This window comes from Chiroxiphia lanceolata, chromosome 5, assembly GCF_009829145.1.
Source record: "Chiroxiphia lanceolata isolate bChiLan1 chromosome 5, bChiLan1.pri, whole genome shotgun sequence".
In the NCBI taxonomy this organism is placed as follows: Eukaryota; Metazoa; Chordata; class Aves; order Passeriformes; family Pipridae; genus Chiroxiphia; species Chiroxiphia lanceolata.
In genome coordinates this window covers 64,891,757-64,917,221 of record NC_045641.1, presented here as the reverse complement: position 1 = coordinate 64,917,221, position 25,465 = coordinate 64,891,757, and the positions used below count along the sequence as shown (strand labels likewise).

At 45.4% G+C, this 25,465-nt stretch overlaps 1 long non-coding RNA gene across 1 annotated transcript; it reads left to right on the top strand.

Moving 5' to 3' along the window:
• LOC116786790 lies at positions 1 to 21,712 on the top strand. The gene is made up of 3 exons (XR_004357079.1): positions 1 to 204; positions 9,898 to 9,905; positions 21,617 to 21,712. It is a non-coding gene; the product is annotated as an uncharacterized LOC116786790 (long non-coding RNA).
• The last annotated feature ends 3,753 nt before the right edge of the window (positions 21,713 to 25,465 follow it).

Sequence of the window (25,465 nt, the reverse complement as noted above, 5' to 3'; positions counted from 1 at the left end):
CCTTGGGGTGGATTAAAGTGAAACGACACTAAATAATCGGTGTCTGAAAACAAAGTTTATTTTAACAATTTTGTATCAACAGGTATGCTAGCGTTTTGGGTATTGTCATAAAACAATGCAATATAGAGATAACTTTTGGGGGGGGAGAAACTGTTTAGGGGAGAGAAAAAACAGGATGAGAGTAAGGGAAAAGAGAAGCTGAGAGTGCAAAAAAAATGGACATAGTCACCGCCCACTGGATCCAGCAATGCTTGAGAGCGATGGTCTTGATTCGCAGGCAGTGGGGGAGAAGAAGAACCCAAAATCCCAAAGTCACCAGTCAGTTTATATACCCTCAGCATGCTTTTGCACCTCCCTGGGATGAGGAGTTGTTTGCCTTTTTAGGGCTTAGCACTGGAGGGAGGGATGGCCCCAGTTGCCCACCTGAGGTATCTTCTTACCTTTTTAGGGCTTAGCCCATCTGAGGTATCTTCTTGCCTTTTTAGGGCTTAGCACTGGAGGGATGGGCCCAACTACCCATCTGAGGTCTCTCCTTGCCTTTTTAGGGCAAAAGTCAAAGCCTGCAAACTCCTGGAATGCATAAATCATTAACCATTTCAGTCTCTGACAGCTGCTCCTGGCCCAGTTGGCCAGGAGCTGGGGGCTGAGACCCCCCAGCCTGTGCCACGTTCAAAACATGGCTGCTGCTGCTTCTAGACACACAGTTAAAAATTAACCCCTTCTCTTCCGTTTTTTGTGAGCATGTCATTTCTGCAAAAGCATACAAACTTCCAATTGGTTCAGTATTAAAAATAATACCCCCTGAGGAAAGGTCCTTTTTTTCAAACCACCACAACATTCTCCCACAATTCCTCCATTTTTATTTATTGATGAAACGTAAACTTGAGTAGCGTTGTGCATCGCAAGACCCTGGAAACATTCAGCTGTGCACGGGAGAACACAAAGAAGGATCGCTTGCACAAACAGGCCTAAAAGCAAAAATAATAAGAATTTTTCAGGGGCAGTGAGAGTCCCTTCAGGGAAAGCCAATCAAACATATCGTCCCAACGAACTTCATCTGATTTTAGGATTTGTTGAATGAGTGAACGGAGTTCATTTATGTGGGAGTGGATGGATTGGGAATGGTTGGAAAAATTTAGACAGCACAGCCCCTCAAATTCGTCGCAGCCATGTCCATTAACCAGTAGTAGAAAATCAATTGCCGCTCTGTTCTGTAAGGTGGCTTTCTTAATTTGTTGGGAATCTAGTAACAGGTCTTCTAGTGCTGCACTAGTTGCATTTGCCTCCTTGGCTAAAAAGCATCCCATTTTTGTAAGCAGGTCTAAGGCATGTGTTGTGCCAATGGCCGGAATTATTATGCTGCCCCAGATATCTTTGCTGTGGGACCAGAAGTGAAGGTTGGAGTCGCAGTCTTCAGTGAATTGTTGCAAATTTTGAGATTTCAAAAGGGGATGTTACTGAGCCAGAGGGTGAGGGGCTTGTTGAGGGGCTATGTTTGTGATGATTAGTCCTTCAACGAATGGTTTTCCACTCTTTTAGTCCAGTTTGTCAGGGTAGATTGTGATGTCACGTTTTGTGATTGTTTTAGGAGGGTTAATAGCTAAGGAATGGATTACCTTTGCGGGACTATAGAGTGATAATTGACCTGAAGCGCAAGATCCCCCGACCGCCTCTTCAGGGATTGATTTCCATACTGTGGTGGGGGAAAACAGTTTTCCCCCTGCAGTTATAAAATGGTAAAACCCCAGGGGGTGGTGACCCTTGAAACTTTGAGGTTTTACCAATGAGCGCTTCTGCAAAATATAAACATATCACAAGCAGAATGGAAGAGAAGGTAGTTGTAGTTGTTTGTTGAAGAGGTAACCATGTTGTGAAAGCCACGAGGAGGGGGCTCGGAGCCCCTTGGGGGGGGCAGATAAGGAAAACCCCCTTGGGGAGGGCAATGGAATCCTGTCCATTTTTGAGGGGACCAGGGAACCGCAACCAAACATGCTTTTAATGCGTTAGAAGAATCTGAGACTGAAAGGCACAAGCAATTGACATCTAAAGACTTAGCTAAAGAAGACCACATGTTTCCAGGGTTTGTGGCAACCCAATCTGGAAGAGGAAGAGTTGTGAGAAATGGTTGATCTGATGTGATGACAGGATGGATTAGGATGATGAGGATGACGGAGATCATGACGGTACCTTGCCGACGGACAAGAATGCGCTCAGACAGCAATTAAGCAGGGAAAGGCACAGGGCACAAGGCAACTTTATTGCAACAGGTTATAGACATTTATACTCTTCACACAACATACATGTTAACTTACAGGTGGTGTTTTTATGTACACATACATCAGGATTTGCTGCCAAATAGCAAACTCATGGTGATACAGCATTTGTTTAGTCATCATGATATGGCTAAAGCAAAGTCACCGTGACTTGCAGAAAATCCAGGAAGTCCGTTTTTGTAATTCCTGTCTTCCATCTTCTTAGTTCCTTCTGACTGTCACAGGGTACCTATTGTTAGGTTTGGTCAGTAGAAAAAGCAGACATACACACACAGAGAGTTGAGACAAGAGTTGTCTGCCGCCTAAGCGCAGCAACCTGCTTTATTGAGGTAGCCAATCCACACTTTCCCACACACTTTCTGTAAACATAATTTCTACAAAACAACATAGCACTAACACCTGCAATTGTGAAACACAGCCAACATCTCTGTCCTTGCACTGTTCATCATCTTTCCAGTCAACCCCCGGCTTCTCAAGGCTGCTCTGTTTATGGGAACGGTTAATTAACTTCACTGTTCTCATGGGAACGGCCTTATGCCATCCAATATTTTAAGCTCATCAACTTCTAGGGGCTCAGTGGACCCGCTGTCTCCTCCCACAATTCCCCCTGTCTGTAATTGTGCGACAAAGACCACCCGCATCGTATCCTGCAGGATACGATACTAGACATGGCAGCATCAGTAACACAACCACTTCTGCCAGGGGAAGGACTGCATCCCTTTGTTTTCCTTTCTTTCCCTTTCCTGCCTTTTGCTCCCCCCTGTTTCCCCCATTTCCTTTGACAAGATGGTCCCCCTTGAAGCAAAACTGCTGCTTCGTAAAGAATTTCTTCCTGATATCTAACCTAAACCTCCCCTGGCACAGCTTAAGACCATGCCCTCTTGTCCTACTGCTGATTGCCTGGGAAAAGAGACCAACCCCCACCTGGCTACAGCCTCCTCTCAGGTAGTTGTAGAGAGCGATGAGGTCTCCCCTGAGCCTCCTCTTCTCCAGGCTGAACAACCCCAGCTCCCTCAGCCTCTCCTCATAGGACTTGTGTTCGAGTCCCTTCACCAGCCTTGTTGCCCTTCTCTGCACCTGCTCCAGCCCCTCAATGTCCTTGCTGAACTGAGGGGCCCAGAACTGGACACAGCACTCCAGGTGAGGCCTCACCAGCGCTGAGTACAGGGGAAGAATCACTTCCCTGGTCCTGTTGGCCACACTGTTCCTGATCTAGGCCAGGATGCCATTGGCCTTCTTGGCCACCTGGGCACACTGCTGGCTCATGTTCAGCCTCCTGTCAATCCAAACTCCCAGGTCCCTTTCTGCCTGGCTGCTCTCCAGCCACTCTCTCCCAGCCTGTAGTGCAGTGGGTTGTTGTGACCAAAGTGCAGGACCCGGCACTTGACCTTGTTGAACCTCATCCCATTGGAACCAACCCAACTCTCCAGCCTATCCAGGTCCCTCTGCAGAGCCCTCCTGCCTTCCAGCAGGTCGACACTCCCTCCCAACTTGGTGTCATCTGCAAATTTGCTAATGATGGACTCAATCCCCTCATCTAAATCATCGATAAAGATATTAAACAGAACTGGGCCCAACACTGATCCCTGGGGGACACCACTAGTGACCAGCTGCCAACTGGATGCAGACCCATTCACCAGCACTCTCTGGCCCCAGCCCTCCAGCCAGTTCCTAACCCAGCACAGAGTGCCCCTGTCCAAGCCATGGGCTACCAGTTTTTTCAGGAGTATATTATGGAAGACAGTGTCAAAGGTTTTGCTGAAGTCCAGATAGACTACGTCCACAGCCTTCCCCTCATCCACCAGGAGGGTCACCTGATCATAGAAGGAGATCAGATTGGTCAGACAGGACCTGCCCTTCCTAAACCTGTGCTGGCTGGGTCTGATCCCTTGTCCATCCTCTAGTTGCTGTGTGATTGCACCCAGGATGATCTGCTCCATAACCTTGCCAGGCACTGAGGTCAGACTGACAGGTCTGTAGTTTCCTGGGTCCTCCTTCTGACCCTTTTTGTGGATTGGTGTGACATTTGCCAACTTCCAATCATCTGGGAGCTCCCCAGTGAGCCAGAACTGTTGCTAAATGATGGAGAGCGGCTTGGTGAGCTCTTCCGCCAGCTCCCTCATCACCCTTGGGTGGATCCCATCTGGTCCCATAGACTTGTGAGGATCCAAGTGGCTCAGCAGGTCGCTGATTGTTTCCTCCTTGATTACGGGGGGACTATTCAGCTTCATATTCCAAACTACATGCTCCAGAAGCCAGCTGTCCTCAGAGAGACATGTCCTACCTCTGAAGACTGAGGTAAAGAAAGTGTTAAATACCTCAGCCTTTTCCTCATCTTTAATAACTATGTTCCCCCCCGTGTCCACTAAAGAATGGAGGTTTTCCTTGTCCCTCTTTTTGCTACTGATGTATCTATAGAAAGACTTTTTATTTTCCTTAACAGAAGTGGCAAGATTGAGTTCAAATCTTGCCTTCGTCTCTCTGATTTTCTTTCTACATGACCTAACTAAATTCCTGAACTCTTCCTGAGTAGCCAGTCCTTTTTTCCATAATCGGTAGGCTCTCTTTTTCATCCTAATTTCCCTCAAGATCTCCCTGTTTAGCCAGGCTGGCTGTCTTCCCTGCCGGCTTGCCTTTTGGCAGACTGGGACAGCCTGCTCTTGTGCATTTAAGACTTCCTTCTTGAAGTATGTCCATCCCTCCTGGACCCCTTTGTTTTCAAGGGTTGTTTCCCATGGCACCCTCTGAACCAGTCTCTTGAACAGGCTGAAATCTGTCCAACCAAGAGGCTCTCTGTCACGACGAGGGAAGAGAGGGACCCTCAATATGAGAATCAGCAAACTTCGTTTATTGATAAGTGCTAACAGCTTAATATAGGCCTCATAATTAGCTCATGCATATTGCAAAAGCCGAGCTCACCATTGGCCCCGGATCAAATGTTGATTCCACCTCTCACTCCCTTCCCATGTTGACACAGGTGGCTCTCAGTTGCTTTTGTTTTGTTCCTGTTTACCAGCCAAGTAGCAGGCACAAAGACACTGTAGCTTTGCTATCTCAGATTTTCTCACAGCCTAGTCAGACCATGTTCTATACTCCAACAGTTCATCCATAGCTCCAGCTACATCCATATGTCCCCGTCCTGCCAGCCAATCCTCCACAGCTCTCCAGGCAGATCTTCTTGGCAGTCCTCTACCTGGTTCTCTGGGTCCAGGGCCTCATACCTATTCTTCAAGGGCACCCAGAGAGGTGATGAGGGTCGAGAGAGGGTTCTTTTACCTCTCCCATTAGGGACTTGTTTCCATTCCCCCCCATCAATTTGGTCTGCTCCATCTGCCTTATGGCAGGAGGGGCAGGGCTTCGCTGTCTCCTGTTGGACTTCCTTAGGGGACGGAAGGGTTTGACTCCACCAGTCAATTTCCATGTCACTCTCTCTAATGCACCTTAACCTCTCTACCTCTTCCTTAAGTTCTGCCACTAGGCACAGCAAGTCACTCACCTACTCTCATCGTACACAGGTGCCTCCCACACCATCCTCTGGTACCAATGACAGGCTCAGACACTGTACAAGTTTCAAGCTGGCTTCCCGCCAAGTCCCCGAAACCCAACAACAAGGACCTGCTTTCCCAGAGAGCGAAGGGAAGAAAAACGACCTAAGCAGCCAAAGCTATAGCAAAAAAATATATATATATTTTATATGAGACAGATATATACAATGAGAATGCTATACACCACAACAGGAATCCTAAATAGCTCCCCAAAAGGGGAGACGGGAAGGGAGAAGGGAAAAGGACAAAAAGGGACTAAGACCAAACAAGTCTACACAATCTAAAACTCAACAACCAGACAACTGAAGGTGAATTAGCAAAATCTCACCACTTCCCTTTGAACAAGCAGGATGGCTAGACACAGCCCAACACTCTCCCCTCACGCGTGGCAGATAACAGCAGTCGCTGTAGGCCTCAGCTCCAGATAAGCCAGACCGAGACAGGGACCCACTGTTCTCGAACCTCACCGGAAAGGAAGAGAGCAAGGTCCCTCCTGCTGGCTTTATTTATACCTCCAGTTACGTAAAGGAATAGCATGGAATACTTCCGTGATCACCTTCCTAGTTCCTTCCTGGTTACAAGCTGGTCTCCAGGAAGGCCTAGAGTGAAACCATCACAGACACTCTGCACAGCCAGAGGCCTGGGTGGATGCATCCTTCTTGGAGGGGAGTCTCTGTGTAGACACACTCCTTGTATTAACAGCAGCAACGGCTTTTGTTTTTCTGGAGACCATTTCTAGCCTTAAAAAGCACGCTCACCTACGAGAAGTGGGAGCTGTTTGTGCCCTGCCTGCTTGCCCTGCCTGCACAAAATGCCGTGCAAATTGCTGTGCCACGCCCCTGTTTGTCAGCTCCTGTTGGGTGCGAAGGTCGCTCGCGCTCTTGGAGGCTCTTATATAGCCTCCTGTAGCACCTGCTAACGAGCAGGTAAATTAATGTATTTATGTTATTCTGGATCCCTTTCCCCACCCACAGCATGGGGCGGCCCAGTTCTAGTTCCATTTCCATCTGAGGAACCATTCTGACGTCTTGAAGGATGGGGAAAGGGAACTCCAGGGGTTTCTTCAGGGGTTTCTGGTCCTGAGCCTGGAGGGAAGAGGTGCCCTCCCCTCCCCCCACGCACGTGGTCCCATGACCGGCACAGAGACAGCACACCGGGCGTGGAGAGGAGGCAAGAGAGCCCCTATTGTTGGGGATGTTACATTTTATAGGGTTCAGGAGGATTCACAGAGTAACCAATTAGAAGTCTCAAGGGGCTTACAGGAACACCCAATCACAGGAAGGGGTTAACAAAGGCCAATGGGAAACACCTCAGGACACCTTCCCAGGACATTCCTGAGATAACATTACCGTGGGGGGTGTTGGGAAGAAGAAGCATGTGTTTGCAAAGAGACCACCAAAAGCCATTTTAAGACATGTTTAAACAATAGTTTTTCCCATATAATGCAGGTTTAGTGCTACAATGTTATATACAGGACTTACAGGTAAAGATTTCATAAGGGTAGCTGGATTGTACAGTGTTAATTTTCCAAATGCACAGGGGCCTCCAGCAGCTAATCTAGGAATCATATTCCAGACTCTAAGTCCACAAATTAAAAAGACTCCTTTTGGAAGAATAACTGAATCAGGGGTAGCATGTATCTGGTAAGGAACCTCTTCCTTGCACCAGAAACTGAAATTGGAATAAGGTCCATAAGAGGTGACATTAATTAATTCAGGAGGGGCAACATATTTGTTGTGAATGAAGTAAAAACAGAGAGATATAATACTCCCCAAGATTTCTAATTCCTCAGGTCTCTGCCACTGATAGCTAAATGTCTGTCTATCATGTGAAGTTTTTGCTGGTCTTGTGAGACAATCTAAGAATGGATTTCTAAACTGATCGTGGTCATCACACCAGGGGATATATTGATTTCTAAAATCACCCCATTCTCTTGGTGTCCAGAGGATTCCTACCAGACAGGTCTTAAAAGGGTGAGAAGGATCTAAGGTAGATAAACAGATAGAGTCAGTATTTAATGATTGTGCCAGGTTTAGCCAAACATTTTGGCCAGAGAGCATTACCCAATTTGGAATTGTTGGAGGAGGTGTGGCAAGGGCTCCTGATGTTAAGTCTTTCTGATTTGCTGGTGTTATGCTGCACACAAGAAACAGGATTATCCCGAAAGTGATGCTGATGGGGGATCGCTTCCTGTAGTTGGTGCTGAATCCGTTGGTGCTGGATCTGCTGCTGGTTGAGCTGGGAGGGAAACTTCTTGGTGGATTCTTACTAGTCTGGATGGTATCCATCTTGGACCTGCTCCTGTGGAGACACAAGTATGCCCTCTTCCCCAAACAATTAGGGGGACACGACCGAGCCATTCTCCTGTCTCACTTCTTCACTCTGAGCTTCTTGGTGGGAGAGGTCCTGAGTTGTTCTTCTGAGGGTACCACCTTTATACAGTCCAGGTTCCAGTATCCATGGGGTGGTCACAGATGCCATTCCCATAACTTAGGGTGATATGTGCATGAGCAGTTGCTTCCTTTGCCACAGTTTTCTGTAGTGGGAATTTCAGTCCAGATGCATTAACCAGGATGTGCTAACCAGATCTCACTTCCACCAGGCCTGGAATTAGCGGCTTTCTGTTGCAAATTCCTCTCTTCCATGCTTATCTCAAGTTTCCACTGTGCTGGCTTATCTCATGGCAAGTTCCTTGACAGTATTTGAGACAGGCAACTGTGCTCTTTAAGTCCTTACCAATATCTGGAGGTCCCTTCCAACCTCAACGATTCTGTGATTCTGTGACTATACCTGAGATCCACTGAGGTCAGACTCCTGGATGTGTCAGCTCCCAACCTCTTGGTCATCCCAACCTACTGGCCTTTGGGGCAAAGGGGCTGGAGAGACAGTCTGGATGATGTATGAACACTGTTCAGCAACAGCCAAAACGTTGGCTGCAAAGCACAACATTACATGGGCTGCTCTGAGGAAAGTTAACTACATCACCAACAGACCCAATATTCTCTGACCAGGTCTTGTGGTTTAGGAAGGGTGCTCCCACTGAGACTCTCCAAACCACACTGTTGCTCTCTCACTTTCCCCCAACTCCTCCTTCCCCCTCCCCCTTCAGTGGTCTGGAGAGGAGAATTGGGGGCACAAAAGGTAAAGGTCACAGGTTGACATAAGAAAGATCACAGGTTGACATAAGAACAATTTACAGGAAACAGGAAAGATAAGAAAACAAACAGTTACAGCAACAATACCAATGACAGAGGGTACAAGAAACCAACAATTTACAGCATCTCCCTATTACCGGGAGGAGTCCGAGGTAAAACAATGACACTGTTTAAAATTCAAGAAAGCAACGTTTATTACAAAGAAGTAGCAAACAAAAAGAGAAACCAAGAAAAAAAACAAACTCCAAGACAACTTCCACTCACTCATGTGTTATTCACACAGTTGCTGTACATACCGACCCCAATATGCTCAAGATTCCCAGTATGACTAGCTGCTGCATCCCTGGGCTTTGGTAGGCTTAACACGCTTAGCGGACGTCCCTGCAGAGGCAACGTTGTCCTTGGTCTTAGCACACCTCAGCCTGGAGCAGGAACTGTCTGTCTTTCACACAATCGGTCTGTGACGTCTACCTGGGCATATGTGGCCAGCACACGCCCAGCTAGAGGTCTCCAGTCCCTCCCCCCATTATGTCAGCTGAAATCCCCCTGTGCTGCATCACCCACACATTCTGCTGCGGTTGTGGGGCCATCCACAGGTGTCCTCCCGGGCACCTGCGGAATGAGACAAAAAAGAAGGTGGGGGGAATAGCTCAGCAGCCCACCCCTGTGGAGGTCAACAAAGCTAAGACGATCTCAGCTTGGGGGTAAGAAACTGGAATGGTTTATTCGTACAAAAACTGGTATTTTTATAGGTCTGGGGTACTACATATTCATGGGTGGGTTTGCATATTCATTCTATTACAACTGGGGGCTTTTACAGGGATGAAATAGAAGGGGAAAACCCAGGTTAACAAATTTGGGGTCTTAACACATACATCATAGGGGAAACCCCATTTTATCTTGGGGGGATTACAGGGAAAAAAGGTATTCAGGTTTACAGAATGCAGAGGATCCAGGAAACACATCATCATCATCATCATGGCCAGGCTTCACGAACAAAGATTTAGGAAGGCTCTATCCACATTTGTTACAAGCACGCTGGTGGCTAATGAGGCCAATATGAGATAGACATATCTGATTGCAAAAGGCACAGTAGAAAGACTCCTTAGATGGTATATTCTGTGTAGGGTGACACGTGTCCTTATGTAATAAAGAAAATACATGCTCCTCGTGGGGTGGTAAAACAAAAAGGTTTATTTCAAATTCAGCACTGCTTTTATCCCTTAAAACTGACTTCTTTGACCGACTTCTTTGGCCGACTTCTTTGACCATGTCGGCGCATGCTCCCTCGGGCACTCTTGCCCTGGTACATCCCCTCATACCTTAAACACGCCCCCTGCATCACCCCCCTCTTAATTATCTAAGGAAGTCACGAAAACAGTGCAAAAACAACAGTGCAAACAGTCAGAACAGTACATTGTAAACCACAAAGCTCGCAATGACCCAGCACATCGCTTGTTTTCGCCTCTTATACTTCTATTGTAAACCTTTAAAACTTTCTTATATTCCTAAAGGGTAGTGCAACTTGGAGAAATAACTTTATTAACTTAGGGGCCTTAGCCCAACCGTGTATAAACTTATAACCTTTATTAATCTGAGGGCTTTTAAATAACTGGGGAGTTCAACTTTATTTTAAAAACAGGCTAAGTTTAGCAAAACTAAATTCTCTTTAAGTGACCTTGTGGTGGAGGTAATGTTATTTTATGAGGTGTTTTGTGTTTTAATATTTGTCCTCTCAAACAACTCTTTTATTCATTCACTCTTCTCATTCACCGATGGCCGTCTTTCACTCACACTCACACATGCACAGATACTTTGCAGACTGCTTTTTAACACATTGGTCGTCCCTTAATGTAAACCTGAAACATAAACATAACTCTTTTATAACCTGTGTTACTCTGGTTCTTGCCGCTGTGATTGTGTACCTAAACAGGGTTTTACACACCTGGAAGGAATCCACTTAAGTTCTTTTCCTGTAGCCAAGCAGGTGTAACCTCTCCCCCAAATCATAAGATCTAGGGGTCCTGTCCACTGTCCTGAAATCAAATCCTTTACCATGACTAGTGGTTTGGGGGAGGTGAGATTCTGAGATTTGTGCTGCTTTTCGTACCTGCTTCTTTCAGCACTGTCACAATTTAAAAAATTGATAACATATGTGGCTTTCCACAAACGTTCTTGTGGGCTATACAAATTCTCCCCCTTTTTTTGTTTTGCTAACATTTCTTTCAGTGTGCAGTGTGCCCTTTCTACAATTGCCTGTCCGGTAGGTGAGTGTGGGATTCCTGTGACATGTGAAATTCCCCACTCTGATAGGAAATTTCTTACCTTTTCTGAGATGTATGCCAGTCCGTTATCGGTTTTTATTTGTTTTGGGGTACCAAGGGTAGCAAAACAACTGAGCCAGTGTCTTATTACATCCTTGGCTTTCTCACCTGTTTGTGCTGTAGCAGTTATGTATTGTGAATGTGTGTCTACAGTTACATGTACATATTTTAATGTGCCAAATTCGGAGATGTGTGTGATATCTGTTTGCCAGATCTCATTTGCCATTAACCCTCTGGGGTTAACGCCTTCCTGAGATGGCATGGGTGTGATTTTCTGACAGTCTGGACATGTCATGATAATGTTTCGAGCTTGATTAATCATTATTTTGAATTGTCTCTTTAGAGAACATGCATTCTGATGAAAAAATGAATGAGACAATTTTGCTTGCTCTAGGACTCTGGGTATGGTGTTAAACATTGCTGCTTTGTCAGCCTCCCGGTTCCTGTCAGCTATTGGCCCTGGCATGTCAGTGTGAGACCTGGTGTGCATTATGTAGAAATCAAACTTTCTGTGATTGATAAGAACCCAAATAGAACGCATTTCAAATAACAGATGAGGATTAGAGACACCTCGAAGAAACGAACATTCCAGACATGAGACTAACCCTGCAGCATAAAAAGAATCAGTAACAATATTAACAGGTTGTTCAGAAAATTTCCCCAAGGCAATACGAATGGCAGCCAGTTCCAGAATCTGCACAGAGCATTGGTTCATGGTCTGTACCTCTCGTTCCCATTGTCCTGTATTAGGGTTTACCCAGGTCACTGCAGCTTTTTGTGTTCTCCCAGATGCATCTGTAAAGACTGTGAGGCCTTTAACTGGTTCATTTTTGCATCTGGTAATGGCTTTTAAAGGTAAATTACTGATTTCTGCCCACAGTCTGTGTTTAGGGAGATGGATTGAAATATCACCGTCAAAACTTGCCAAGGCAGCTTGGAATCCTGCGTCCTCAGCCAGCATCCAATCCAAATTGTCCTTTGTAGCTGGGATGTAGATGACAGCAGGATCCCTTCCATCCAGTTCCTGCAGTCGTCCTCTACCTTTAATGACAAACTTAGCAAACATTTTATTAATGGTCCACACAGTTTTAGGTGGTGTGTGGGGCAGAAAGAGCCACTCCAGAATTAGCAGCGGGTCTTTCTCTGTTTGATCCCACTAAAACAAGACTGCAAATGGCTGGTACCTGCTGGGAACTAAGGCCAGGCAGATTTGCAGTTCAGGATCTCTCCTCCTGCCCTGCCTATTCTCTATTGCCTTGGCACAAATGTCTAACGCCTGCTTGGCCTCTGCTGTCAGAGACCTGTTAGATGTTAGGCTGGAGTCCCCCCTTAGCAGCACAAATAGAGGGTGTAGCTCCTCTGTGGTTATGCCTAAAATAGGCCTTAACCAATTTATGGCTCCCAGGAGTTTTTGCAACTCATGTAAAGTTAAAGTGTCCTTTACCTCGAGCTGCAGTGGCTGTGGGGAAATTTCTTGCTGTGTGATCCTCCATCCAAGATAAGTCCAGGGCTGCGATCACTGGATTTTCTCTGGTGCAACCTGCAACCCTGCTTCTTGGACAGCATCAGTTAGGGCAGTAACAACAATTTGCAGTTCATGTTCTGTGGCCATGCTAATTAAAATATCATCCATGTAGTGATAGATGATAGCAGAGGGAAAACACTTTCTGATGGGATGAATAGCGTTTGCCACTACTATTTGACAAATTGTAGGACTATTTTTCATCCCCCGAGGAAGGACTGTCGCTGGGTATCTGTCAAAGGGGTCCCGGTCCAAGGGGGGAAGAAGACACACAACATACACGAGGATGGTGAGACAAAGGGATGTCTGCCTGCTCAGAGCAGCAGGCAGCCTTTTATTAGGCTTTTCTACTTCTACTTTCTCACACATATAACACAAACATCTTTCTACAAAAATACTAAGGAATGTGCACCTGCACACAGCTCAAGGCTCTGTCCATGGGAACTATCTGGTTGGCTTCACTGCTCCCATGAAAAACGGCCCAACACTCCACAATACTCCAAAGTCCTCAGACTTCAGTTGTGGGACTGACTTCCCCCCACATTGTGCTGTCCAACTCTCAGGGCCGCTTCCACGGGAATAGGCAGCCACCTCCACCTTTCTCAGGGGAATGGTCTTACTCCCCTCAATGCCTCCAGCTCTTCCGCTTCCAGGGGGCCCAGGGGTTCCATGGGCCTGCCATCTCCCCCACAATTCCCCCTGTCTGTAATTGTACTACAAAGACTGCCCGCATCGTATCCTGCAGGGCCCTTTGCAGGAGCGATACTAAACATGGCAGCATTAGTAACACAATAATTACCAAAATCAGCAATCCTGTTTTAATGATGGATAACAGCCAACCAGACAAACCCCATTTACCAAACAACTTAGTTAACCAATCCCATTCATCATCAACTTGTAATTTGCGGACCCCTTCTTTCAGAAGCTGAATGCTTTTGTGTATGGATTCACTATGGTCCGACAAATTCATGCAACACATTCCATCAAACTCATTGCAACCGTGACCTTGTGCTAACAACAGAAAATCAAGTGCAGCTCTATTCTGCAGTGTGGCATGCCTAACACTATCTACGTCAGTTAATAGACCACTCAGTGCAATAGAAGTAGCATTGGTTTGCTTACTCAACCAACATCCCAAGTTTGTCAACTTTTTTAATGCTGCCACTGCTGCAACTCCAGGTGTAAGCGCTGATGCTGCTATAATTTCCCCGGGTCCCCAAAAGGTTACCCGATCATCACATTGTTTTGAAAATTGATGAGTGCTGCGCTTCCCTCGCTTTTTATTATGAATCATGGTAAGATTAGGAGTGAGCAGAGTAAGCCTCCCCAAGCTACACGGTCCACCATTCAGTCTAGATGGAATTCCACTCCATGCTCTATCTCCACAAATAAGAAAAACTCCACTAGGTAAGGCAATAGGTACATTAAAAGATCGTGAAATATGTTTAGAAGTATAATTACACCAAGCAGTAGCATTTCTATATACAGGCAATGTTGCATTCACACTCTGTCCTCTTCTCTTTGAGTTATATGTATAATTAAACATTATACAAGCATCCATGACCACTGAGCCTAGCAATTCCAGCTCTTGAGGTTCTTGTGTTACTTGAGGTAAGTATGCATAAATGCGGTCCCAGTTATCAACGTTAATCTTTGGTGCAGAGCTGTTGCAGACTTTCTGGAACTCTGGACAAGGCCACTTATTCAGAGGTAGTCCGACCAAGCAGGTAGAAAAAGGATTCTCTGGGTTGGCTAGAGAAAGGCACAAGGTTTCCTGATGGATCATCTCAGCTAGGGTCACCCACACATTCTGCTTGGGTTGCAGGACCATCCATCCGTTGACGGGAAGGATCATCAAGCACAGGATGAATACACCAGGCAGGTACCCAACGAGGGGCATCACCTGTGGAAACACAAGCATATCCCCTTCCCCAAGTTACCAACTCATGTGGACCAGACCACTGACCTGAGATAAGATCCCGTATCTGCACAGGAACTTTGCCAGACAGTGGCTGAGTTGACAAAAGAGAGGAGAAGTGCTGAAAAGAAGGTGAATAAGGACAGTTGCCAGAGAAGGTCAGAAAGGTTAAGACATACACAGCTTTGTCTAGCCTAGACTGAGGGGGTTGTCCCCTCAAAGGACAATCCAGTGATACTTTTGCATGGGCTGTGCATTGTTCAAGGCTGGGATGGAAAAGGCAAACCTTGGCGCGTCCCTGGGGTGTTGGAAGACGATAAAGAAACAGTCCTTTAAATCAATTATTATTATTAGCAGCCAATTTGCTGGGAGCATAGCAGGTGAAGGCAGTCCTGGCTGCAACGGTCCCATCGGTTCTATGACTGCGTTTACTGCCTGCAGCATCCTCCATTTGCCACTTTTTTTGGGAATGCAAAACACAAGAGTATTCCAAGGACTGTTTGTTGGCACAATATGTCCTGCTTTTAATTGTTCTCTTACAAGCTTTCTTAAGTGTTCAAGCCGTTCCCTTTTCATAGGCCATTGGTCTACCCAGACTGGCTGGTCACTTTTCCAGACTAGCTTAATCGGTGCTTGGGACGGCTGACCAATGGCCCCTATTGCAAAACTTGGCTGCTTGCAGGAGGAATTTGCATGACAGTGCCAAACTGCCCGAGAACGTCTCTCCCCCACAGTGTACACGGAATTGGAGCAACAAAAGGAGCTACCTTGGCTATTTGTCCCTCTGGTCCCAAGGCAGTGAGTACTTGGGCACTTTGTCTGGGTCTTTGTGTGCCTCCCACCCCCTGAATGGTTGCAGCTGGGCAAACAGTGAGCCAGTCAAGTGGCCATTCGGAGTCCTTTATGATGGAAACATCGGTTCCCGAGTCCACAAGGCCTGTAAATCTGTGCCCATTAACTTGGTACGTCATGAGCAGCTGTGTGGCTGTGGTGGCTGCTGCCCAGTAAACCTGTGGCTGTCCCATGCTGCCAAAGGCCCCTGAACCCCGCTCCCTCCCCCCCTCTCCTGCAGGCGACGTACTGTAGAAGGGGATTAATTGAGCAATCTTCTGTCCTTTTGGGATAAAACAGGGGGGTGAAGGGGTCCATGCCATTATTAGAATCTCGCTATGAGAATCTGAATCTATTACTCCCAGCAGCACAAACAAACCCATTCTGAAGGTGGAGGATCTTCCAATCAGCAGTGCGTGCACCCCTGGGCTAAGGGGACCCCAACGCCCAGTCAGGATTAGCATTACCTCAGTGGAAGTTATGAAGACTGTGTCCCTGTTGGATAAGTCCAGCCCAGCGCTGGCTGGGGTGGTGGGGCACAGAGTGCTTGCTGGGGTGTAGGGGCACAGATTGCTGGCTGTAGTGGGGGGGCACAAATTGCCAGCTGGCTCCCTTGTGTCGCATGTGTTTGCTGTATCGGGGCGTGCGACAGCGCCCGTCGCCTCCAGTTTTTTGGCACCCTTCTTGCTTTTGGGTGCTTGCGGGTCCCACGGCTAGGGGGTTCCTAGGGCAATCCCTTTGAAAGTGGTCGGGGGCCCCACAAATGTAGCAACCATTTCTGGGTCTGGCCCCCTCCTGTGTTCTCAGTTGAGCACTCAGTGCTACTACCAGTAAATCAGTTTGGTGTGTCAAGGAACCAACCCCCTGGCAGGCACGAACTAATTCTGAAATGCTACAAGTTTCCCTTTCAGGAAGGGTCTGCAGAACTCTTTTACAATCAGGGTTCGCATTTTCGAAAGCCAGTTGCCTGCTGAGAATTTCCCTGGCTTCCTCGTTTTCAATCTGCCTATCCAGGGCAGATTGCAGCCGATCTAGGAATTGTGTGTAAGGTTCTGTTGGGCCCTGCATTATCTTTGTGAATGACAAGTTTGTGTCTTTGTCTGATGTGGGTAGTTTTCTCATTGCCCGCACTGCATGTTTGGCTATAACTTCATATATTTCTCTATTGTACCCGGTTTGTGCATCTATGGAACGGTACTTACCCTCCCCTGTGAGTTGGTGTGTCGTTACCCCTGCTTGTGGGTCATTAGCATAAGCGGAACAGATTTCTCTGAAATTGTTCAGCCATACATTATACTGCGTGTTAGTGAGGCTTATTTTCAACAGGGTTCTCCAGTCGTGTGGCATGAAAATGTATGTGGTGCTCAGTGTTTCTAAAAATGCAAGTGTGTTAGGGGAAGATACACCAGTTTCTCAGGAGTTGGTGCTCTTTTGACTCTGGAATAGTGAAACTGTCGCGATGAGGGAAGAGAGAGACGCTCAATATGAGAATCAGCAAGCTTCATTTATTGATCACTGCTAACAGCTTAATATATGCTTTATAATTAGCTCATACATATTGCAAAGCTAAGCTCAATATTGGTTCTTGCTTAAAAGATGATTCCGCTGTTACTCCCTTCTTTTGTTGACACAGGTTTGTAATGGTTCGTTTGGATACATGTCCGGAATAAAGACAAGTGCCAGAAATATTCAAACACACAAACTATCTTTTATTACAGTGATAATAATAATAATAGTAATAAACTTAGCAAGAGGAATCAAAAACTAAAAAAAGGATACAAAATAACTACCTTATCAGGTTACATTAAAACAAATACTACGAACAGCATCTAATACAGTATTAAAGAGTGAGGGGAAAAAAAAAAGGGTTAAAGGGATACCAAAAAAAAGGAATCTTAACACAATATTATGGATAACTATTAACACAATATTGGTTAGTAAAAAGGGAAATTAAAGGGAACTATTATGAACAACTTATTTATGTAACAATATTCAATAATAAAAAGGGGAATTAAAGGAACACTAAAAGGATATTAAAAAGAAAAAGTTTGTTCTCTCAGTTGCTTCCTATCAATAAACTGTGCTTACCCACACAGACAGGCCAGGGCTGTCAGGATCTGCAGCAGCTGGTCAGTACCCATACTTAGCGCGCGTCCCCGCGGAGTAACACAGTCTCGGTGGTAGGATGAGTATCGCTCGACTCAGCAGTCCAGACACCCCATTTTATCAGTTCCACATTACACTACGTAGGGCCAGTACGTAGTCATAAGGTGATGCCTGAATGGCAGCCAAACACCTCCTAATCATTACCTAATGGCAACAGTCTGTGCATGCCCTACTTGTAGGGCAAGGGGCAAGCGACCCCTGCCCACATAATCTTCCTCCCATCATCATCTTTCTCACCCCTATGTATGACCTCTACCATTGTGTTTCAAGGGTAGATGTATCCATCTTGCAGTATATAGCAAAACTAAGGAAGAACTCAGCTCTGATAATAGGGGATATCAGGCTGACTTGCTAAAAAGCACAACGGACCTTACAATTAGCTTGTGCCATGAAGTTACATTGTACCATACTCTAGCTGGTTTCACATCCTAATATGATTCTTTTCTCACATAGAATCATAGAATCATAGAATCAATTGGGTTGGAAAAGACCTCCGAGATCATCGAATCCAACCCTTGGTCCAAATCCAGTCCATTTACTAGATCATGGCACTTAGTGCCACGTCCAATCTGCGTTTAAAAATCTCCAGGGATGGTGAATCCACAACCTCTCTGGGCAGCCCATTCCAATGCCTGATTATTCTCTCTGTAAAGAATTTTCTCCTGATATCCAACTTAAATTTCCCCTGGCGGAGCTTAAGCCCGTGCCCCCTTGTCCTATTGCTGAGTGCCTGAGAAAAGAGACCAACCCCCACCTGGCTAGAACTTCCCTTCAGGTAGTTATAGACGGTGATGAGGTCACCTCTGAGCCTCCTCTTCTCCAGGCTAAACAACCCCAGCTCCCTCAGCCTCTCCCCATAGGACTTATGCTCGAGTCCCTTCACCAGCCTTGTTGCTCTTCTCTGGACCCGCTCCAGCACCTCAACATCCTTTCTGAACTGAGGGGTCCAGAACTGAACACAATACTCAAGGTGTGGCCTCACCAACACAGAGTACAGGGGAAGGGTCACTTCCCTGGTCCTGCTGGTCATGCTATTTTTGATACAGGACAAGATCCCATTGGCCTTCTTGGCCACCTGGGCACACTGTTGGCTCATGTTGAGCTTCCTGTCAATTAGTACCCCCAGGTCCCTTTCTGCCTGGCTGCTCTCCAGCCACTCTGTGCCCAGCCTGTAGCGCTGCATGGGGTTGTTGTGGCCAAAGTGCAGGACCCGGCATTTGGCTTTATTGAACTTCATCCCATTGGAATCAGCCCATCTCTCAAGTCTATCCAGATCCCTCTGCAGAGCCCTCCTGCCTTCCAGCAGGTCGACACTCCCTCCCAGTTTGGTGTCATCAGCAAATTTGCTGATGATGGACTCAATCCCCTCATCTAAATCATCAGTAAAGATGTTAAACAGGACTGGGCCCAACACAGACCCCTGGGGAACACCACTAGTGACTGGCCGCCAGCTGGATGCAGCTCCATTCACCAGCACTCTCTGGGCCCGACCCTCCAGCCAGCTCCTAATCCAGGAGAGGATACACTTGTCCAAGCCATGGGCTACCAGCTTTTCCAGGAGTATATTACGGGAGACAGTGTCAAAGGCCTTGCTGAAGTCCAGATAGACCACATCCACAGCCTTCCCCTCATCCACCAGGTGGGTCACCTGATCGTAAAAAGAGATCAGGTTGGTCAGACAGGACCTGCCCCTCCTAAACCCGTGCTGGCTGGGTCTAATCCCTTGTCCATCCTGAAGGTGCTGTGTGATTGCACTCAGGATGATCTGCTCCATAACCCTGCCAGGCACCGAGGTCAGGTTGACAGGCCTGTAGTTGCCAGGGTCCTGCTTGTAGCCTTTTTTGTGGATTGGGGTGACATTCACCAACCTCCAACCATCTGGGACCTTCCCAGAGAGCCAGGACTGTTGGAAGATGATGGAGAGCGGTTTGGCAAGCTCTTCTGCCAGTTCCCTCATCCCCCTGGGATGGATCCCGTCTGGTCTCATAGACTTGTTAGGATCCAGTTGGCTCAGTAAGTCGCTAACTACATCCTCCTGGAATACAGGAGGGCTATTCAGCTCTCTGTGGTTGACAGCAGCTTAATATACACTCCATAATAGGTTCATGAATATTACAGGGATTAGGCTCCTTATTGGTACACAGTTAGGTGGTGATATCATTTTAACTGCCTTCCATTGTTTACACAGGTGGCTCGTTAAGTGTCTTTGTTTTGGTAATGCCAAGCTCCTGTTTTTCAGCTCAATTTAGAATACCCAAGGACATTGCCGCTTTCTCACGGCCCTGCTATCTCAGACTTCTCATGGGCCTAGTCAGACTGCGTCTTATACTTTAGCAGCTCATCCATGGCCTTAGCCATGTTCATATGTCCTCGCATTTCTAACCAATCCTCTACACTCTGTCTCTGTCTCTGTCACGCCTCTATGCTCCATTGATCATCCAATTCAAAAGTACCCCCCTTACAAGGTGGCTCTCAGTTGCTTTTGTTTTGCTAATCACAACATCCTGTTTACCAGCCAACTAGCACATACAAGGACACTGTAGCCTTGCCATGGCCTTGCTATCTCAGATTTTCTCATCGGCCTAGACAAGCTGTGTTCTGTACTCTAACAGCTCGTCCATAGCTTTAGCCATATCCATATGTCCTTGTCCTGCTAGCCAATCCTCTACATGAAACCAGGGTTCTTTGCCAGCAACTTTGACGGCGGTGAGGGAAGTCAGCAGGACTTGGTATGGTCCTCTCCACTTGGCTTGCAAAGGGTCACTGTTCCACTGTTCTACTTGACGTAGATCCAGTCTCCTGGCTGGAATGGATGAGCAGGGGTGTCCAGTCCTATGGGTCTGGATAACTCGATGACTTTCTGGAGCTTCTGTAAAGTAAAACCTAAAGCAATCAAATATTTTTGTAAATCAGCTCTCCCTCTTATGTGTACGTCTCCTGGTACGTGTGGTGCCTGATATGGTCTTCCATACAGTATTCCACATGGACTTATATTATCCCTCTGCCTTGGTTGGATACGAATCCTTAGCAGAGCTAGAGGTAAAGCTTGAACCCATGACATAGATGTTTCTTGACAAATTTTGCTAATTTGCATTTTCAGAGTACCATTCATTCGCTCAACTTTGCCACTGGCTTGAGGCCTATAGGGGGTATGTAGGTCCCAGACAATTCCCAGGATGCAGCATACTTCTTTCACTACTGTTGCGATAAAACGTGTTCCTCTATCTGATGACATTCCTAGAGGAACCCCAAATCTTGGAATTATGTGGTTAAGCAAAGCTTTTACCACTTCCCTCGCTGTGTTAGTATGGCAGGGGTATGCTTCAGGCCATCCACTGAAAGTGTTAACCAACACAAGTATGTATTTATACGCCCCCCCCAAGGTGGTAACTCAGCAAAATCTATTTGCCAGTAATCTCCGGGTTGGTTTCCAGCCTTTGTTACCCCTAGTACCACTCTCTTGTATCTGGGTTGTTTCGCTTACAGATTTCACACTTACCTACTATGGACTGCACAGCTTTAGTCATACCTGTCCCTATTACTGTTTTCTTTAGATGTTTTAGAAGGTTTTCTGTTCCCCAGTGGGTAGCCTCATGTTGTTACAACTCGCCCCAGGAAAAGGGGAGGGGAGGTAACTCAGGTTTTTATCAATAATTCCCTTGGGGTGGATTAAAGTGAAATGACACTAAATAATCGGTGTCTGAAAACAAAGTTTATTTTAACAATTTTGTATCAACAGGTATGCTAGCGTTTTGGGTGTTGTCATACAACAATGCAACATAGAGATAACCTTTGGGGGGGGAGAAACTGCTTAGGGGAGAGAAAAAAAAGGATGAGAGTAAGGGAAAAAAGAAGCTGAGAGTGCAAAAGAAATGGACATAGTCACCGCCCACTGGATCCAGCAATGCTTGAGAGCGATGGTCTTGATTTGCAGGCGGTGGGGGAGAAGGAGAACCCAAAATCCCAAAGTCACCTGTCAGTTTATATACCCTCAGCATGCTTTTGCACCTCCCTGGGACGAGGAGTTGTTTGCCTTTTTAGGGCTCAGCACTGGATGGAGGGATGGGCCCAACTGCCCATCTGAGGTATCTTCTTGCCCTTTTAGGGCTTAGCACTAGAGGGAGGGATGGGCCCAACTGCCCATCTGAGGCATAATGCAAAAGTCAAAAGCCTTGCAAACTCCTGGAATGCATAAATCATTAACCATTTCAGTCTCTGACACATGTTCCTGTTGACCTATTTCTCTAAGGAGCGGTGGTGGAACTATAACTTGTCCGGTAGGGTAACAGCCCACCCACCTTCCTTGATCTCAGCTTACAGTGATTTAATTGATTGTCTTCCTCATCATATTTAGGGGTGTTCTTTGTTAAAGCAATTTCTTTTTGCGGTACTATTGCCAGGATGCCTTCTTCTGCAGCCCCTTTTGCTGCTTGATCAGCAAAATGATTTCCCAACTCGGGAGTTGTTTTCCCCTTTTGGTGGGCTCTACAATGCACAATAGCTACCTCTTCTGGTTTCCAAATACTCTGCAGGAGTGCATGGATTTGGTCTGCATGCTTGACTCCACTGCCTTGGGCAGTTAATAGTCCTCTCTCTTTCCAGATGGCTCCATGGGCATGTACAATACTAAATGCATATTTTCAGTCAGTCCAGATATTTACTTTTGATGCTGTGGAATGTTGGTGCCAAAAAAATACTCCAGAGCAGTTAATTAGGGGTGAGATAAGGAAAGGGTTTAATTGTGCCAAGGCAATAGGTGTTACATGCTGCTGTGCCTGAGATGTTACATTTTATAATACCATCTATCCAATCCCAAGTGTGTCCAGCCTGTAGCCTTTGCTCTGTACCACCCTGGGTCCACCCTCTGAGAATTGAGTCTGGGGGCTTTTTGGGACCACCTACTTCATCAGTCTCATCATCTTCAGAGCATGAAGGGTACATAGTCACCTAATTCCTGACTCTGTTTTGTTATTCAGGCCCTGATATGGGTGTTCTCTAAACAGCCTAGGCCTTGCCTTGACAAGAGACTAAACATTGCCACTGAATTCAGGGGTAGATTTGATATGGGGAGCATAGAAGGGGGTAAGAGGGTTAAGGAATGTGTAAACTACTTGTACTAAAGGGAAAAGGAGTGAGGGTTGCTGCTTTTAAAGTCTACTTCTACTACTTATAAAACTTATAAGGCTTACAAATATTAGAAAAATAAAAAACTATTAGGGGCTTAAGGCATCAGTCCCCCCTTTAGAGATTAAACAAGGCTCAAAGATCTTGTTCAATCTCTACTACTTATACATAACACTAACCATATAACAAGCTATGCAGTTTTTACACTAATATGGGTGGTTGTTCTATTCATATTCAGCTTGGTAACTATGAAGTAAGTTTGTAGAAATAAACTTAATGAAATATCTCTAAGAATTAATATATAATTTAAACTTGTTGCCAAATTTTTAGCTAAATTCATAGTGCAAATTCAGCACTCAACTTATAAAGAATGTTTGGTGCATTTTGTTAAAGCCAAATATAAACTTAGGTTTTAAACGTAATTCATAGTTCCTGGCAATACTAAGCAATACAAACAAGAGAGGCAAACTTAAACACTGTTTTAACAGTCTTTGTAACAGTCTTTGCTGCTCTACTCGTCTCAGGAACAGAGGTTTTCTTCTTCCTGGGTGAAATTCAGAGTCCTTGATGATAACTCTGTCCACATTGGAGATGGTCTGCTGGACTTGAAAACAGTTTTTTCTATTTGGTTTGCAGGAGTTTCAGTCTCATAGCTTAACATAAACTCAGTCCTTGGGCTGGAACAGATGAGCAGGAGTGTCCATTTTCATAGGTTTAGATGACATGATGAATTTCTGCAGTTCCTGCAAAGCAGATCTTAAAACATTAAACAATTTCACAAATAAACCTCCTTATGCAACTAAGGAGTCGATGAAGTGTGACTCTCTGCCTGATGACAATTTCACAGGAATTTTGGATCTTGGAATTCCTGTATTTCAATCTTCTGAGAGAGGAGCTTGTGCTTTTATCACATAAAGCGATTAACTGCCAGTCACAGATTTAATAGGCCAGTCAAGAGCTTACTCAAAGCAGAATGTGTCTGGATGTAAAAACACCCTGGCAGTGCCAGTAGCTCACCACAGAGAGCTTATACTCTCTGGACAAATTCTAGGCCTTATTAGGGGCAGGTTGTCCTGTTCCAACCTGTCCCAGACTGCAGTCAATCATCTTTACCTCATGGAGTGATATTACAGGTATCCCTTGCCTCCATGGATAAAAGCTTCCTCACCTGTTAAAATAGGTGGATTTATAGATATATGAACATCAACAAAGCAATAAAGCTAAGAAAGCATTCTCAGCAAACTATCTAAGCAACTTAAACTAATTATTCCAACAACGATGTTACCAGATTGTCTCAGAGATCGTAAGCAATGGTGCAAGACAGATTTTTAGGGTCTTATTGGAGAGTCTACAGAACTGGTGCTGTTGCAGTGCTGTAAATTCCTGGTTAGCAGTTAGAACCAGGATCCCCATGATGCAATGTAGAGCAGTACTGAAAATACAAGAATATTAGACATCACTAGCTAAGTATTTAGAAATAGAAAACATTATTTATGCCACTGGTAAAGACATAGTGATCATTTAGAATCCTTCATAGCTCTGTACTTCATCTCATTTAAAAGACCTAATAGAACTGGAAAAGGTAGAAAAGTTGACAAAATATATCTGGAGCTATTGAACAGTTTATAAAATAAGATTCATTATATCAGGATTTTTTCTCACAGGATAAGAAAACTGAGGGAGAAATGCTAAAGTTCTGAAAAAATACAAATCATGTAGAGAACAGAATGATTATCACTCTGCTAAAGGACACTCCGTATAAATAACAAGCACTAGACTTCCATTAATAAGGAGATGCGTTTTCTCGTAAGTACAACACCACTGTGAAATTCCCTGTCCTAGAGAACACTGGGGTTCTGTGATAAGTGAGAAAAGGCCATACAAGGTTCATGCAGAGTGTGTGTCTCAGAAGCTGTTCAGTGTGGCTGGGAAAAGGCAGCTCCTGGCTTCAGATGGCTTTACCCGCTGCTTTACAGAAGCTGCGATGGTGTCCAGGCAAAGGGTCACTCTGTGCTTTTCACTACAGCATTGATGCGACTTTCTTATCCATCCTTGGTCTTAGTGTAGGACTTCTTATGCATATTCGGTTCACACACACTCCTGGATGACACTAGATAAAAAGCATCTTAAAAATATAAATAGATAAGCATGATTCCACAATCACATGAGAGTTCTATGGACCTTTCATCAAACTCCTTTTAAGAGAAATTCTTCCACAAGCTGCAGTAGTCAGAGAGACACAGATGTTTACAAATTGCTGCTGGAACAAGATATGTGCAAGTATAAACATTGCAAGCTTTAAAGCAATTCATGTATTAAAAGCAAAAGCAATAATAATATAAGCCTTTAATTTTTAGCAATTAAGCTAACAATAAGCGAAGCTTAAAATAATATAAAATAGAAAGTAACAAAATAAACACAATAATTACAATATATGCATATGTTTCTGTACCACCTTTAGTACAAGTTGATTTTCAATTGTGTCAGAAGGCTTGTATCTACTCTTTGGTCTTATGCAGTTTATCACTCTTTGGTCTTGATGCATTTCATTTGCAGTTCAGACATTTGTCTACTGCATAAAAGTTGTTCCCATGGTTCTCAGCTTGA